Source organism: Bos grunniens, chromosome 16, assembly GCF_055505025.1.
Source record: "Bos grunniens cultivar Pamir isolate PY7600 chromosome 16, Bosgru_T2T1.0, whole genome shotgun sequence".
NCBI lineage: Eukaryota > Metazoa > Chordata > Mammalia > Artiodactyla > Bovidae > Bos > Bos grunniens.
In genome coordinates, this window is record NC_141180.1 from 30,675,652 (window position 1) to 30,692,401 (window position 16,750).

The 16,750-nt window shown below is 62.6% G+C and overlaps 1 protein-coding gene across 1 annotated transcript in view; it reads left to right on the forward strand.

Annotated features, from left to right (window-relative positions):
- PLCH2 (phospholipase C eta 2) overlaps nucleotides 1-16,750 on the forward strand; it is a 65,836-nt gene that overhangs the window by 10,775 nt on the left and 38,311 nt on the right. The window lies entirely within an intron of this gene.

Consider the following 16,750-nt stretch of genomic DNA (forward strand, 5'->3'; position numbering starts at 1 on the left):
CCAGAGAGGGGAGGGGTTGAGCTGAGGTTACATCTGCATGGGTCTGTGGGGAGCTGGGACCCGAGCCTGCATCTTGTCTCATTACCAGACCAGGGCTGGCAGGCGGGATCTTGGCCTCTCTGGACACGGGTGCCTGGTTGGACCTGTTCTCTGACCGGCCTGTCCCTACCTCCTCCACTGCAGTAGAAAGGGGCAGTTGGGGGCTTTCAGGAAGCCTGATCTGGCTGGGAGGTGCCACGAAGGAGAGACCAGGGTCCAGAGCCTGTGCGTCACTGCTTAGGGGGCCCCCAAGGACCTGGATCTTTGACATGGAGTGTGCTGGGGCAGCTGCTAGGGAGTGCTGCCCTTTGTGGCCGGCAGGCAGTGGGCAGTTCCCACTGCTGCCTGTGGTGTCCAGGCCCTCTCCTGACTGCGGGGGGGAAGGGGGGAGTGTCCCAGTTTCCAAGACAGTGCAGCTAAGCGCCCCTCCTCCGACTCAGGGCCCTCGGCCCCCTGGTGTGAGCTGAGGGGTGGGGGTGCCTGGTGTCCTGCCCAGGAACCGCTCTGGGGCTGGGCTGCCACCCCTCCCCCACCAGCTCCAGGCACTCTTGCAGGTTTCTGCACGTGCCACCTTATGCCTTGGGTGAGGGGTGGCCCAGGTCCCTGCTTCAAGCACCAGGGTGGCGGTGGATGGGAGTGTGGTGGGAAGGCAACGCCTGGCACACGCCCGACTGCCGGCTGGCTCCACAAGTGCGCTGCCTCTCGATGGGGAAGCGGTTCTCGGCCCCGCCCCCCTCCCGGTCCCGCGGCCCGGGCCTACCCGAGGCCCGGAGGGGGGACGTGGGGGCGGGGCGGGGAGGCTGCGGGCGCATCCTTGCCCGGAATGTATTATACTTTGGCCGGGCCAGCGCGGGGCCGGCGGGTTGGCCCCACTATGCGCCCGGCGCCCCGCGCTCTGCGCTCCGGCTCCACGGCCGGCGGCGCCCGTAGCTCTGCGCCGGCCGCGAGCCCGCGCCCCCGGCCCCCTCCCCGCGCGGGGCGGGCAGGGGGTGTGGTGCGGGAGGCACGAGTGACAGCGCTTTCCGCGCGCGGCGCCTCCACGGGGCGCAGTGTCAGCGCGCCGAGCCCGCCGCGCGCACAGCCCGCCGCGGGCTTCCGAGTCGGCGGGGCGATGCCGCCCGAGCCTGAGCCCCAGCCCCAGCCCGAGCCCTAAGCCGGCCGCTGACAGCGCCCCAGCCCGGACTGCCGCGGCCCCCCGCCGCCGCCGCCGTTTCGGAGACAATGGACGCGGGAGCCGCCCCGCGGAAGCACAGTAGGTGCCGCGCCGCTCCTGTTGCTGCGCCCGGGGCTCCGTGAACGCGCGGGGGCGCCGCTGCCCTGGGCGGCGGGTCCGGGCCCCAGCGAGGAGGGGGCGCGAGCGGCTCCCCTCGTGCCGGCCTCCGCCGCCGCCTGGTGGGTCGAGCTGCTTCTGAGGTCCAGACCTCGGCCCTGATCTTGGAGGGGTCGGGCCGGGGTATGGGTGTAGGATGGTATGGGAAAGGTCCTGGGCTCTCTTGGAGGCTGCAGGTGCCGGCTGAGGGATCTGGGGGCCGCCCCCTGCAAACTTTCCTGCCCTGGTTGGGGATGGATGTCTAAGCTGAGACTGTGCCCCCAGAGCCCGGGTCCAGAGGCCACGTTCTCTAGTTGGGTGTGGACGGCACAACAGGGGCCCTGCCTTTTGGGTGCTGGGTGGACATTGCGCAGAGAAGGGGCTGGCATGTCTCCTGGGGATGCAGGTGCCGCTTCTGGCCTCGGGCCAGCCTCTCCAAGTGCTGGCAGGCAGGGGTGCGTGCGGTGGGCACTGCTGTGGCTGGCAGGACACAGCCAGGCTCAGGGGAAGCTCTGCCCAGGTGGTCTGCTGATGGGGGTGGGAGAAGCAGGCCTTCCTGGGGCCCGGGGCCTGCGAGCGGAGCTAAGGGGGCCAGCGTAATTTTGGGGATGTAGACACCTCTGTGGCTAGCAGAGGGAAGAAGCCCAGGAAGCAGAAGGCCTCCCCACCCCTCTCTTCCACCCTGTCCCGCTCAGGGACCCTTGAGCTGCACAGAGTGACCGCAGACCCCCTGCCCAGACTGGCCTTTCCCCATGGCCTTCTCCATCCCTGGAAATGTGTTGGCTCTGTGTCCTCTCTGTTCCTTTGTGCATGGTCCCTGAGAGGTGACACTGTGGCACCTGGGGCCCGAAGGCTGCACTCACGGCAGCATTTGTGATCAGCCAGGGTCCTCCGAGCCCCCAGCCCAGTCAGAGAGCTGCAGCCCCAGAGGGGGTTCACAGAGGTCAGAGGTCATCATTTCCTCTCCTGGGTGGTGAGAACAGGAGCTAGCTGGCCTGTCTCCCCTAGGATTCTGGGATAAGCAGCCCCCCACTCCCATCATATTCCCTCTGCATTTAACCCATAGCCACATCCTCTGTGCCACCCTGTGGGGAGGATCAGGGGTTCCAGAAAGTGCGGGGAGGCAGGTGGAGTGTGTGCCCTTGGACCGTGTCTGAAGGGTCCCCACGGCCCCCTTTCCCAAGGTCCAACAGCTCGGTGGCCCTGCCCTGGCCTGTGCCTGACCAGAGGCAGTGACCCTGTGCCCATGGTAGGAGAGAGCTCACCCTTTCTCAGGCCAGGCAGTGTGTGCTGTGCCTGGGGTGCCCTGGCTGGAGGTGGGGGGGCCTGCTGGCCTTGACCTCTTGTATGAGGTGCGTCCAGGGAGCGCAGTGAGCCCAAGATTGGTCTGGGGTCCCTGGGGTTGGGCCTGTCACCCAGCCACTGGCAGAGCTGATGCGGCTGCTGTCAGGGGGCTGCTGGGGAGCACTGGGAGGACGACCAGCAGGCTGGCAGCAACCCCTCCTCAGGGTGGCCAGGCAGGGACTCCCTCAGCTGGGACTTGGGGCAGGTCTGGCACCCCTTAGGTGCCAGAGGGGCCAGTGGGTAGGAGAAGTGCTTGCAGACTCTCTAGGAGGTTCCTCGAGGCCCTCACTCCATGCAGCTAAGAGCTCAGCTTACATAATCCTTCACTCTGCACACAGGTTGCCGTAAGCCGCAGCAGCCAGGTTTGACAATACGAGTTGTAATTGGATTTTAATTTTTAATGTCTGCAGTAGATGAAAAGCTGTGGGCCAATTTGTATATATTCTGCTACCTTGCACTTATTTGGACTACTTCATTAGCTGGTAACTATCCTGCCCGCCCTGCCAGCTGCTCCCTGGAAGGACGGGAGTCTGGGCCCGGGACCCATGGGTGGCCTGCCACCTGCTCCCCTCCTGTCACTGCTGGGTCGACTGTCCCCTACCCTGATGTGCACCCATGTCCACTGTAGCCCCCAGGCCCCGCACTCTGGGTGCTGCTGGGAAAGGACAGCCCTCAGGGGCTCGGGGCACATACCCACTGAACTGCAGATTTCTTGCGGCCCAGCAGGACTTTTGACCCCAAGGGCCACTGGACAGACAGGGCCCTGGGCCCTCTAGGACTCTGCCTGCCCCTCCCAACTGCCAGACCCGTCCTGAGAGCCAGGGTTGGGGTGGGAGTCAGGACTCTACTGCCCAGTCTCCCAGGTGCTGGAGGTGGGCATGCCCCGGGGGATCCCCAAGCCTCCAGACAGACCCCGGCCCCAGGCGGCAGCAGGACCTACACGCCATTGACTCCACCCCCTGCCGCAGCTCTAGGGGTCCCGGGAGGCAGGACGGCCTTCTCCCTGCACTGCCCGCCCTCCAGATTATTCTTAGGTCTGTTGTGTAACAGGCCCGCATCCACGGAACGGGGAGGGAGGGCTCCTGGGAGATGTCTCCAGCGCAGCCGCCAGCCAGCCAGTTTGTCCCTTCGCAGCCCAGCACAAAGGGACAAAGGAGGCCGCCTGGCTAACCAACCCAGCCCTACCCGGGGAAAGGGCCCCGGCCCGAGGGCATGTGCTCCCTGGGGCTCATCTGGCCTGGGTCTATGGTAGCTTCCAGCCCCTGCAGCCGTGTGTGTGAGTGTGTGTGTGTGTGTGTGTGTGTGTGTGTGTGTGTGTATCCCTCTGGGGCAGAGTGGTCTGGGGGTCCACTCTGCTCCCAGTCTACCCCCCAAGGCTCTTCTTCTGCTTCTTACCCACTCTGTGCTCCCAGCAGCCTCTGGGGTTGATCGCAGGGTCTCCACCCCCACAGATCAGAGCAGACTCTTCACGCCTCTTTTCGCAGCTCTTGCTTCGCATCAGACATGTTGGGCCTGGGGCTCCAGGAGGCTCAGGCTGAATGGCAAACAAGCCCATCCAGGCAGCCCTGAAAATGTGTGGGGAAGGCCCTGAAAGGCTCCCCTTGCCTTCATCCTGTGGGGTCAGCAACCACTTCACTGCCTCCATCCCTGTGGGGCCTGCGGAAACGTGCATGGACCCTGGCTCTTATACAGGGTCTCGCTCCCAGACCTCGGGGAAAAGGGTGAATGGCTGGCACGTTGAGGGCACCCACCACGGGTTTGTCCCACCAGTTAACAGGACCAAACAGCTGGATGGATGTGGGGAGCACAGTGACATGTGAGCCGGACAGGAAAGCTGTGATGGAGGGAGGCGGGGACCACCTGTGGGTGGGTCGAAGGGTGGGCTATGACCCCGGGGCTTCATTTATGACTGAGACCTCAACCCCAGGAGGCAGGAGGGCAGGGAGGGCGGTGGTAGGGGCAGGTTCTGAAATGTCCCTGCCTTCTCATGCAGGGAGGGAGAGCCTGGGGCAAACTCTGACTTGAGCGAGGCACCGGTTCTCCTGCCTGGCCTCCCCTGGTCCCCGAGCTGTCTCCGTCCTCCGTCCTCCGAGTCATTCTTGAAAGGGGCTCCCTGCCAGGGTGGGAGGCTCCTGGGCCTAAGGCCGCTGTGGTCCTCGTCCTGGTGGTTCCCAGTCAGACCCCGGCAGAGGCCTCAAGAAAGTGTCTCGTTTCCTGAACCCATGAGCCCAGAGGGTAGCATGAGTGCCCTGGGGCTTCTGGAACAAATGACCACAGACTGGGGGGCTTCAAATTACTGGTGCTATTCTCACATGTCCTGGAGGTGGGAAGTCTGAGGTCAATGTGTCGACAGGAGCTCGCTCCCTCTGAAGCCTGCAGCTGCATCCTCCAGCCTCAGGCTCTGTCCTCACTCCGCCGGGTCCTCTGTGTGTCCTGTTCCCCCTCTTCTTATAAGGACACTTGTTGGATTTAGGCTCCCTTGGGTAATCCAGGATGGCCTTGTCTCAAGATCCTTAACTTGATTACATCTGCAAAGACTTTTTTCCAAATAAGATCTGGGGTGTAGACACATCTTTTGGGGGCCACCATTCAGCACCCCACATTAGTCGTGTTTTCGGTTTACTGCACCCACTGGTGAGCCAGAGCCTGGATCTCACCTCTCTGGGCGCCCCAGGCTGAGGATGGGGCTGGCGTGGGGTTCTCTGACATATGAGCAGGGCTGCCCAGCTGTGGAGCCTTTCCTGGCTGCCTCCTGGTTTCCGACACCCCTGTCTCTCTCCTTGGCTGAGAGACAGGGATGCGAACTGACTCCTGAGGCTCCTGGGGGCAGGAGCGGAGGGGGCCCTGCAGGTCCTGGCCTCCTGGGGGATGTGGAGGCCGGGTGGGTCCTGGGCAGGGGCTTCATCCTCTTAGTGAATGGCTGCTCCCAGATCCCACCAGCCACAGGTCACAGCACCCCCTGTGGGGGGTCTCCCAAATGGCCCCACATCAGAGCCTGACCCCTGCAGCCAGCAATTTGAGGGCTCTAGTGCCTCAGTCAGCTGCTCTGACCAGGCCCTTCTGGCCCCGGTGCGGCCCCTTGCAGCCCCAGAACTGTGTATAGCAGGATTTAGGTGTTAGCTGAAAGCATGGAAAACACAGACTCAAGAGAGGTATGGGCTACTAAATACGTGTTGTAAACAGGATACCAGGTCAGGGATGGGTGGAGACCAGGTCTGCAGGTAGCTCTGCTTCCTGGGAGCACTGTCTGCTCTGGGCTTGCCCTCCCAGGACGGCTGGGATGAGGGGTGGGAGGGCCCCACCCCACCCCCGAGTGGGAAGGCCTGGGTCAGCTCCAGTTCTTCAGCCCCTCTGTGGCCTCGGGCAGGGACTCAACCTCAGTGTCTTCACCTGTGGAATGGGGAAGTAATAGCCTGCAGTGCAGTAAGGGGGAGGCTGTTTGTGTGTGTAGCCCTCTGCCCCACCCCAGCGGGGACCCCCTTGCCACCACCCCCCTCTCGGCTCTTGCCTGAAGAACCTCCCCCCTCGGCCTCTGCTGCTTCTGAGTGCCTAGGGCTGAGCGATGGCCGCTGGTAGCCTGCAGGTCTTGTAACTTGGGTGAGCATGGCCACTTCTCTATACTCAGAGCTCAGCGGAGCCCAGCCTCCACCAGGGCCCTTAAGGGAGTATACAACAGCTTCCCAGCAGTGGCCGGCATCCTGAGGCTGGTCGGAGGGGCTTGTCCCCTTCCCGTGGTGGAGCTGAGAGCCTGGCTCTCCATCTGGAGTAAAGCCGGGGCCTCCTGCCCCTCCCGCCTCCCAGGAGACCTTCCGTGTCCTCCAGGCTCCCTTCCTTCCTGGGTGGCCTTTCAGCATAGGGTGTTGCTCTGGGCCAGTCACCAAATGGCCCACTTTTCTGGGAGCTCCCAATCGCTTTCCTGAGCAGCGAGGACAAGGGCTTCCCGGGAGGCCTGGTGCAGCCTTCAGAAAACGGAGAGGGGCGAATCTATAGCCTGGTCCTGAGCCCCACCGTCTCCCAGCAATCCTGGACCTGCAGCTCCCTGGGCTGTGCGTTCCTGGGCCGGATGCTGGTTCCCCAAGCTCAGCATCCTCTCCTGTCACAAGGGATGTGGGTGATGGCAGGGTGAATGAGTTAACTTGTAGCCAAGGTGAGGAGCCTGCCAGAAGGTGGCGATTGCTCCACTTGAGCTGGGGCTTCCTTGCTCTCCCCAGGGGACATGGGTTCCTGTCGCTCGGCCCCTGGAAGCAGGACTCAGGGTGCCAGGCAGCAGTTGGCGGACAGGGCCTGGTGGTCCAGGATGGAGGCCTCTGTTGGCCTCCACGTCGCCAAGGGGCCACGGGCTCCCGACACCCCTGTTCCCACCATCTCTGGATGGAGGCGGAGTGGTGGGCCTGCCCCAGCTCCTCTGGGGGTCTGGAGCCCAGAGCTGTGTGCGCTCAGAGGGGCCGCAACCCCCCACAGTTATTTGAGGGGATGTCCGTGGGTTGCAGCCTCCCGCAACAGGCCAGAAACTGTCACCAAGAATATGGCTTATGAAGATGGCTCTGGGGGCCGTGCCGGCCGTATACTCCTGCTCCCCGGAAGACCCCTGCCAGGAGCTGGCTCCGTGGGCCAAAGCTCACCCCTGGAGCCCTAACCCTCACCGTTCCTCAGGAGGAGGGCCATGGGCAGCCCTGTAGGTTGGCGGTGTGGGACCCTTACCCAGTGCTAGGGCCGCCTGGAGAGGGTCCCCTGCACTAGGAGCAGAGAGCTCCCCTGTAACTGTGGATCGAGCCCTCAGTGGATGGCCTCTGCCTACTGTGTCCATGGGCTCTGGGCCCCCAGCCTGGCCCCCGCCCCCTGCCGGGACTGCCAGGAGGGGATGATTCAGGCTGAGCTGGGGGGCTGAGCTGGGGGCGGCGCTGGCACCTGGCACTCCCTGTGCCAGTGTCTGTTCACACAGAAAACACGTTCCGATCCTGGGATCTTGTCACCCTCCAGAAATGCCAAACCTGGGCAGTGGGGGTTGTGTTTCCTGCAGCCTGGAGGGCAGGCTGAGCAGGGCCCCTCTGGGATGGGGCACCCCCGGGGGCCCTGTGGGGCTGTGTCAGCCACTGTCTCACCCCCAGGCAACGTGTCCACCCGGGTTTGCAAAAGGAGAGGTGAGCCCAGGGGACAGCTGGGCCTGGGTGCTGGATGGAGCCTTCAGGGAGCAAATGGGAGCTTCCCGAGAGCCGTGCTGGGCTGGGGGTCCCGGGACCCACCCTGCATGCAGGAGAGCAGCCTGGTGGGAGGATTTAATCTCAGTTTAGAGACAGCGCTGCCCTGGAGTGATCCCTGGGGAGAGGGCCGGCCCGAGTGGGACATGAGGCTGCCCCTGCCTCTTGTCACCTCCCCCCACCTCACCCTCCCCTCCTGCCTGGAGAGGCACCTAAATAATTCCTGTGTGGGGAGGCTTGGCCAGAGCTGTCCAGTCAAGTCCAGGGATCTTGTCCCTCTGTCTAGGTCTTGTTTTTTTCCAGGCTTAGAGACCTTGGTCCTGTTATTGCCCCATTTAAAAGTTGAGGACATGGAGGCTGGGTGGGGTGAACTGCCAGAGTTCCGGGGCAGCAGGTGGAGGTGTAGGTGACACCCGTGGCGGCTGGTTAACTAGGACAGTCTGTGCACACAGTAGGCACTCACTGGGTGCTGGTTCCTCTTCCTTTCATGGAAGGGGTCACGGGGCCCAGTCATGCTGGCTGTGGTGCGGGGGGTGGGACCACTGCTCCTGGCACAAACAGGACCCTCACCTTCGGTGCTGCCCTCTGGCTTTCCCCCCACTAGGAGGAGAGCTGTGCCGGGATCCAGTCCTGCTGCCCTGCTGGGGTTCTCATTCTTGTGCACCCTGCCTCCTGGGGTGCTGGCATCCCATTCCTGCCCATCCCAGCAGTGGGCCCTGCCTGGGTGTGCGTGCCCCTCTCCCCAACCTGGGGTGGGCTGCTGCAGCTGCCAGAGTCCCCAGGACTGTGGCCCACACCAGGCCAGGGGTTGCTGGGAAAGCCCTTTCTGCATTCCTCAGGTGGGGAGGGGTAGCAAAGGGAGCCCCCAGCCCCCAGTGAGCCCGAGGCTTGGGGTCCTCGGCACCCAGCACCACCTGAGCCTTGCTGGGGGTGGGAGAGGACGTGAGCATGGGATCCGGGCTGCTGGGGTCCGCTCCCCCAGGGGTGCAGGAGGGGATGGTTGGGAGCTCCACCCCAGGTCCGGGCACCTCAGCAGCATGCTGCTCCCGCAGGCCGTCTGCTGCAGAGCAGACCCCGTGACCATGGAGCGTTTCTGAGCAACCGCTTTCCAGGCCAGGCCGTGGCCCACTTCTCAGCTGCAGCTTGATTGGTGCAGTGGAATTCCAGAGCAGCAGGTGGCCATCCACCCCGGCCCTCGGGCAGCAGCAGGGGCTAGGCTCCAGCGAACCTCTGCTTACCTAGATGGGCTTGGGGGTGGGGGGAGGGCAGGGGCTCTGCTTCTTGAGAGCAAAGCCAGCCTGTGTCACTCTGGGCGAAGCTGCGTCCCAAGGGACTGAGCAAATGGACATCACTGTGGCCTGTCCCTATTGCCATCACCCTTCCAACCTGCGTGGGGTGTGGCCTGCGTGGCTGCCCCCCACAGGATGGCTCAATGAGGGGTCATTCCATGGAGGCTCCAAGTGTCCAAGTCTCGGCCCCTCATTCTGCTGGGACTGGATTGGCAATGCCCTGGGTGGGCCTGGCCCCTTTACTGGGAGCAGGTGGCTTGATGGCTGCCCTAACCTTCCTGGGAATCTTGTGGTCGCGATCCTGGGATGTGGGGACCATGAGGGCCCTTGGAGCACCCCTCACGGATGAGGCCCCAAGTGTGGGGAGGGGAGGACTTGGGCACCAGTGAGCTTCTCCTGACGTTTGGCGGGGGGATCTGGGTTGGTCTCTGCAGTGTCTGGGCCCTGCTGGCCTCTCAGTAGCTGAAGAGCTGCTAGAATGGGTTTCTCAGGTGCAGCCCTGGGGCTGGGGGTGCAGGGAGCCGGCCAGGCCCAGGACCTTCCGGTGTGGAAGTCGAGGCCAGTGGGCATCTGGGACTGGGCACTAGAGGCCCAGTCGGTGTCTCCTCCACCTGCCTCAGGCAGACATGCACCCGGCCTGGGAGAGGCCCACTGCCCCCCAGCAGAGCCGAGGACAGCCCCCTGAAAGGCCCATCTGTACCTCCCTCAGCCGTGGTGGGCATCGGCTGCCCCTTGGGATGGCGGGGTGGTGGCAGAGGAGAGCAGGCGGGGGCTGAGGGCCCAAGATGGGGTCGGGCTGGGTCGGGGAAGGTGGAGGTCCAGGCAGCCACGTTTTCCAGCAGAGGCGAGCTCGCCTGGGGTGCTGCCCCGCTCACTGGCCTCCCCGCTGGGGTAGGTAGCATCATCTCATGAGGTCTCAGGGGAAGGGTTGGGAAAGGCTGGGGGTCAGAGCCGCGTCCAGGAGTGCAAGAGTGCGTTCGGGTGCTCTGTCCACCCCTCTACCCGTGCTGCTGCCTGGGGGCTCCTGTCGGTGCCTGGGGGGAGGACAGGGTCTCCCTCCTGCCTGTGCCCCCATCTTCACCCCTTACCTGCCGTGGGCGGGGCGGGCATTCTCGAAGCAGGTTTGTGTGTGTTTGCATGTGTGTGTTTAGAGTATTTTTAAAGCAACTCTGCAGCTGTGCTCAGCTCGGCTACATTCTCCGGTGAGTGCTTGGCACATGGCGCATTGTGGGGTTATTTTGGGCTTGGCATTATTGGGAGTTATATTCTGTGTCTGTAAGGAAACAGCATCAACACAGGCTGAGTTGGGGGGTACTTGATGCGTCTTAGGAAGCGGAGCCCAGAGTGAGATGGGGCCCTCGGGGGCTATAATAGGGGCAGGGCAGGAGTCTCCCTGGGGCTGCCCACTACCTCTGGCCCATGGGTTCTGACAGCCCTGCCCGGCGAGTCCTTCCCTGGTCCCCCTTGCAGGGGCTGCTTTGCAGAGACCTGCCGGCTTGAGCTGGACAGCCGAGGAGCTGGACAGGACAGACTCTGGCTGGTGCCTGGTTCTGGGGGACTTTTCTCAGAGCAGGCAGATGGATAGGGAACGACAGAGGCCCAGGGAGGGTCAGTATGACCAGAGGGGGACATTAGGCACAGGGAGGCCACCAGCCCATACCCCTCGGGTCTGTAGCCACAGTCGGGGTCAGCCAGCTGCCTGACCAGATGATACATTAGACCACAGCGCCAGACCCCTACTAGCCTTTGACCTCCTCTGCCTGCTGTCCAGGACAGAACAGGAGTGGGGTGGGGGCTGCTGGGCTGTCCCTCCTAGAAAGACACTCAAAGAGCCACAGCTGGTTTCTAGGACGCAACCCCCCCAGTCATGCATCAAGGTCCACCTGGCCCCACCAGCCCAGCAAGCCCATTACACACCCCTCTGGGGTGCCTGCTCCCACCCCATCAAGGCCCCACGCTGCATCTGCGGCCCCCACCTGTAGGAGCTGGGGGCGTCCCGTTGCGGGGAGACACATGGCTGCATGCTCAGTCCTGACCTCGTGTTCTCTATCACGTGCTCTCCTGTCTCCTCAAAAAGACCTAAATTGCCCCCTTGCACTCAGCTGAGCCTGAAAAAGCCCTAGGAGGTGACTCAGCCGTCACCACTGGGCCCCGCTCCTGGTGACACACGAGGTCACTGGGGCTGCTTGGCCCATCTGAAACCTGCAGGCTCGTCAGGTGGGGGCCTAGGCAACCCCCCAGCAGTTGGCCTCCCACGGAGCCCAGGCTGCATTTGTGAGTGCCCCTTGGTCCTGCAGGGTGGGAGGGAAGATGGAAGGGCAGGGCGCTGGTTCATGTGGAAGATCGGGCTGGAAGCTGCCACCACCTCTGGCACCTTCCCCTCATCTGGGCTTGTCCAAGGGTCTGGGTGGGAGGAGGGCCCTGGCTTGTAGCCCACCTAGTCCTCAGAGGACAACCCCTCCCATCCTTTCCCGGGCTCGGGGAGGGCTGTGCTCCATGGGCAGAGAATGAGTCCCAGGGCCATATCAGCTCCCAGGTGGGAAAAGACTGTGGGGTTTGCCCCTGTGACTGGGGCACCACAGGGTGGTCGGCACCATCCATGGGCCTTTGCTTCAGGTCCTCTGTCCAGTCTGGGTCCCTGGCTGCCATCTCCTTTCCTAAGGAGCCATCTCCAGGCTGTTGCAGTGGCTTTTGGTCCTGCCCGGATGGTCATCACAGTGGTCAGTCCTTACCCAGGTGGTCTGGGGATAGGACACTCACATATCTCTCAGGACGGGCCAGGCGGGGCCACTCTCGGAAGCCATCCTGGACCGATGGGCTGGTGACTCCATCCTCGGTGAACAGGAGTGTGATCTGGCCCTGAGGGGCTGTTCTGGGTCAGCCTGCCCTGGCTTGCTGGAACTCCAGCCTGCAGTCAGTCGGCTGGTTGCCCACTCAGCGGTCAGGGGCAGGTGCAGCCATGGGATGGGGGCTGTGAGGGACTTGGGGTTTGGGGGACCTTGTGCCTCAGCAGCCCCAAGGGCTATGATATGGGGTTCCTGACCCCTCTGCCCTCGTTTCCAGCTGCCAACAGTGGGTCACTCAGAAGTATGAGGCTCAGCTGCTCCCTGGGGAACCATGGTCTGCTGAAGTGGGGGATGCCCCCTTCTTGAGCCTACTGGGTGACTTCCCACCCCTGAGGGGCACCAAGAGGTTGCAGGTGGTCAGTGAGGACTCCCTGGAGGAGGCAGCTTTCCTTGGAGTGACTAGCCAGAGGCTGACCAGCATTCCTTCTGTGTCATGGTGGCACCTGCAGGGGTGGGTGGGTGGGGCTGTTCCCATCCCCACTGCGAGGTGCTGGGGGCTGCTCCCCGCCTCTGCTTGAACACCCTCAGTGACTCACCCACCGGATAGGCCAACCCTCTTGCTTTTCTTTTTTTGTGCCCTAAGAGAAAATAAACATTTGCATGTGTAGCACTTGATGGCTGCTGGGGCCCACACAATTGCAGGGGGCCAGCAGGAGGCCAAGGGCATGGTGCCTGGGCTCCCAGTGCTATGTCTGTCCAGGGCTTCATGCCCTGGGCTGTGAGTGGAAATGCATGTACCCGGAGGGAACCTGGGTGGCGATCACCATGTGGCAGGGGAGTGACCTGTCACCACCCCAGGTTGTCGTCCCCGGGAACCTGAAAGCAAAGGAGAGGCGACTGCCCAGGGTCGAGGCTCAGGGAAGCTGAGCAGGAAGCTAATGGACACAGGAGCCCAGACTGCCTGTTCTGTGGGCAGTGTCCTCTGCACAGAGTAGTGAGAGGGGCCCCTCCACGTCCCACCAGGCCCTGAACCCTTGGCTGCCTGGTGGGACCCCTGGTCCATTTGGATCTTGGTGTCTCTGAACGTGAGGGAAAGTATGATTTCCAGGTGCCCTGGTCCTGACTTGTGTGTTCACACCTTCCCTAGCTGTGTGTTCACACCTCCCCCAGCTGTGTGTTCACACCTCCCCCAGCTGTGTGTTCACACTTTACCTAGCCTGTGTGTTCATACCTCCCCCAGCTGTGTGGCCCCACATCTGCCCAGCTATGTGTTCGTACCTCCCCTGACCTGTGTGTTCACACCTCCCCCCAGCTATGTGTCCCCACCTCCCCCCAGCTGTGTGTTCACACTTCTCCCAGCTGGGTGTTCACACTTCCCCCAGCCGTGTGTTCACACTTTACCTGGCCTGTGTGTTCATACCTCCCCTAGCTGTGTGGCTCCACCTCTGCCCAGCTATGTGTTCATACCTCCCCTGACCTGTGTGTTCACACCTCCCCCAGCTGTGTGTTCACACTTCTCCCAGCTGGGTGACCCCACCTCTCCCCAGCTGTGTGTTCACACCTCCCCTGACCTGTGTGTTCACACCTCCCCCCAGCTATGTGTCCCCACCTCCCCCAGCTGTGTGTTCACACCTTCCCCAGCTGTGTGTTCACACCCCCACTCATCTCTTGAGCTGTGTTCACACCCCCTTTCTGAACTGTGTTCACTCTCCCAGCTGTGCTCACACTTGCTCCCAGACACCCTGCACCCCTCTTGCTCAGGGCATTGCCCACCTCTCTGAAGGAGGAGGGTAATGATTAGGGCCTTCATGCGAAGAGTTGATTCATTGGAAAAGACCCTGATGCTGGGAGGGATTGAGGGCAGGAGGAGAAGGGGAAGACAGAGGATGAGATGGCTGGATGGCATCACTGACTCGATGGACATGAGTCTCAGTGAACTCCGGGAGTTGGTGATGGACAGGGAGGCCTGGTGTGCTGTGATTCATGGGGTCGCAAAGAGTCGGACACGAGTGAGTGACTGATCTGATCTGATCTGAAGTCGATTGTGGGGCAGGGGTGTGGAGGGACAGTGGGTCTGTTTGGCACCGGCTGAGGCCCCTGGGCAGACTTGTGCTCTCAAAAACTGGTGTCCCCCCATAGACCCATCTTCATGGGACAGTCCCGATTTCATTCCCTGCGTCTGCCTCCTGTGTCCCTGGAGTCTTGCTGGGTTTGAATACTTGTGTGGATGTAAGCTTTGTCCTGCTGGTGGAAAGCTGATTGTCGGCAGTCTCATGGTGCTAGTGGCTAACTTCTTGCTCTGGGGCCCCCTCTCCCGGTGACTGGGGCGGCCCTTGGCCACTGGTCAGGATTTGGTGACACCCAGGGTGTCCTTGCCCACATGCCTACCATGGCTTCATAGGACCTGGCTTCTCTTTGTAAAGGGTCAGTCCTGAAGGCCCCTTGTGGTCTGTGTCCAGACCGAGTTCAGCATGTGTTGTGGGAAAACTGGGAATCTGGTGGGTACCGCGAGCTTGCAGGGCGCTCTCCACTTGCCTGGAGCCCCTGGGGCTAAACCGTGAGCCCTTGCCTCCTGGCCCTGTCCCAGTGGCCTCACCTTCCCCCTACAAGTCATCAGGACAGACTCCACCCTCATCGTAAATCCTTTCTAATTTGCTTATTCAGTTTTGTGGTTCGAGACGCATGTGCTGGTGCCCAGGATTTTTAAATGGTTTCCATTCTACCAATGAACACCCAGCAAGTGGCCGTCTGGATATAGCAATGGAGTAAATTTAGAAATAATTTGTACATGAAATTGCACCTCCGGGAAGACTGGGGCAGGCAGCTTTTAGAGGACGGTTTCAGGCCAGCGCCAGTGACAGGACTGTCTGTTCGTCCTTGGCGGGAGCGGGGTGGGAGCTGATGGCCAAGGAGGGGTCCAATAACTCCTCCCACTCACCCACCTCCGGCTCCTCTGTGCCCTGAGCTGGATCCTGGGCCCAGAACTCATCTTACTGTGTGAATGTGGTCCCGCTGAAATCTCTGCTTCTGTTCTGGCCTCCTTGTGCCCTCAGCCCCCTCTCTGCCTGGTCTGGGCCCCGCCTGAAGAGCGGCTTCCCACCCCTGTCAGAGGCCCCCCCGCACAGTGCAATGACCTGTCCTCTCCCAGGTTTTGCAAAAGCTGTTGGCTCCAGGGGTCCCCTGCTCTGCATACCCAACCCAGGGCTCCCGCAAAGGGCCTGGGACTGCTGGCCACTCCTCCACCTTCCCTGAACTGCAAGCTCCCTGAGGGTGTGGGCTGCTTCCACTTCACTCATCACTCCCTCCCCAGCCCCAAGCGCAATGCCTGGCACATAGCAGGTGGTTAATAAACATCGGCTGTTGGCTGGGGTAGGGGTCGGTGTGTGGCAGTGGAACAGGTGGGGGGAAGGGCGAGGAAGGACAGCCCAGGGACACGGGTGGCCGAATGTGGCCAGAGCATGGGGATGCGTGCCACCTGTGCCCCTCTGGTCCAGGAGGATGTCCAAGGCTTGCGGGCCTGGTGGCCAAAGGCTGGGCTTGGCATGCACATGCTTCTAATTTCAAAGATGTGTGTAGTTTTAGTCGACGCAAGTGGCCAAATGGCTTTCCATCCCCGTGCTCAGGGGCACATGGGTGCCAAGATGGTGCACAGCCTGGCGAGGCTGAAGGGGATGCCCAGGTCCTGGGGGCTGACCCAGCCTGCTACGGGGTCAATGGTAGGCCGCTTCTGGGGTGTTGGGGGTTGCCTTGGGTGGGCTGGACCGGCGGCTCTGCAGCCACATTTAGCCTGGAAACCAGCCCACTGTCTTGGTGCCTGGCAGCCATGGCTCTGCCCAGCTCTGCATGAGGGCGCAGAATCTAGGTCACATTGGTGCAGGGCAGCAGCGCCGGGCAGTGAGGGCAATGCTGTTCCCGTGGGCTGTGTCTGGGGGACCGCAGCAGCCTTGGGCTGGGCCCTGACCCAGTGACCTCGCCAGGCCCCTCTGGTGGTCTGGGCACAAGGCTGTCCAGGGGAAGGGTTGGGGGAGGTGAGTGGATGTGTGTCGTAGCTGCGGTGCCCTTGCCTGAGTGGGGACTGGGCCCCTGGGCAGCTGGGGGCCTGCACGTGAGGGTGTGGCCTTGGCCATTCAGGCAGAACCTTCTGGGAACTCCTCCTTCCTCCCCCGTCTGTGCCCTCCTCTCTCTGCCAGCCTATTTTTCCTGCCTCCTCCCACGGGTTGACCTGAAGTTCTAGGGATCTGGCCACACTGGGGCCTTGGCCCTCATCCTGCCCGGTGACCCTCAATGAGGCTGTGGCGATGGGAACCTCCCTGGTCAGTGAGACTCCACTGCCCCTGTTGCCCTCTGAATCCACCGACCTCAAACCCAGCCCCTCCTTGCTGTGTGTGACTCTGTTTGTCCCTCTCCTGCCTGGGGATTAAGCGACGATGTTTCTTTCAAAGGGTCACCTGGCTCTGCCAGGCTTGGGGCCCCAAAACACAGGTTCATGCCCTTGTAGGGGGCTGGCATGGGGGTGTGGGGGGTGGTGGGGATGCCAGGCCCAGAGCAGCACCCTTCCCACCCAGGACGTCTGCGTCAGGGTCTCCTGGGCTGTTCACCCTGTACCCCGTGATTCTGTCCAGTTCTTGGTTCCTTGGGTCCCATTTTCTCAGTCGTCTTCCCAGATGCTCTCTGGAGCTTGGCCTGAGCTGGCCGCACACCTCACTGCCACCTCACACCCTGCCCCCATCTCCTCCCGTGGCCTGTGGTCACTCTGGGCAGCTCTGGTCACTCCAGGCAGCTTGG